Below are 354 nucleotides of genomic sequence, written 5' to 3'. Positions count from 1 at the left end.
CGGAGGGGACCGGCGGAGCCCCCCCTCTCGCACCGTCGGGGAAGGGCCTGAGGAAAGGCACCGCCGTCCGTCCTCCCTCACTTCCCGGGCCCGCGGCTGCTTTGCCGACGCCGTCATCCCCACCCGGCGGGGCTTTCCGGCGGGGCTTTCCGCGGGGGCCGCAGCCGCCGGTCCCCCGTCTCCCATCTTTCCCCCCCAGCCCCGCCGCGGGGGCGCCGCATGCGGCAGGAATCCGCGGCGGCGGCGCATTCCGCGGCGGCTCCCGGCGGCGCTTCCCCGCGGCGGCCCTCGGCGGCGGCGGCGGATTCTTTCCCGCTGACGTTGCCCCCTCTCGGCCCCGCTCCCCGCCCCGGC

Source organism: Calidris pugnax, unplaced genomic scaffold (genome assembly GCF_001431845.1).
Source record: "Calidris pugnax isolate Ruff unplaced genomic scaffold, ASM143184v1 scaffold18, whole genome shotgun sequence".
Taxonomy (NCBI): domain Eukaryota; kingdom Metazoa; phylum Chordata; class Aves; order Charadriiformes; family Scolopacidae; genus Calidris; species Calidris pugnax.
This window is presented reverse-complemented; position numbering follows the sequence as displayed.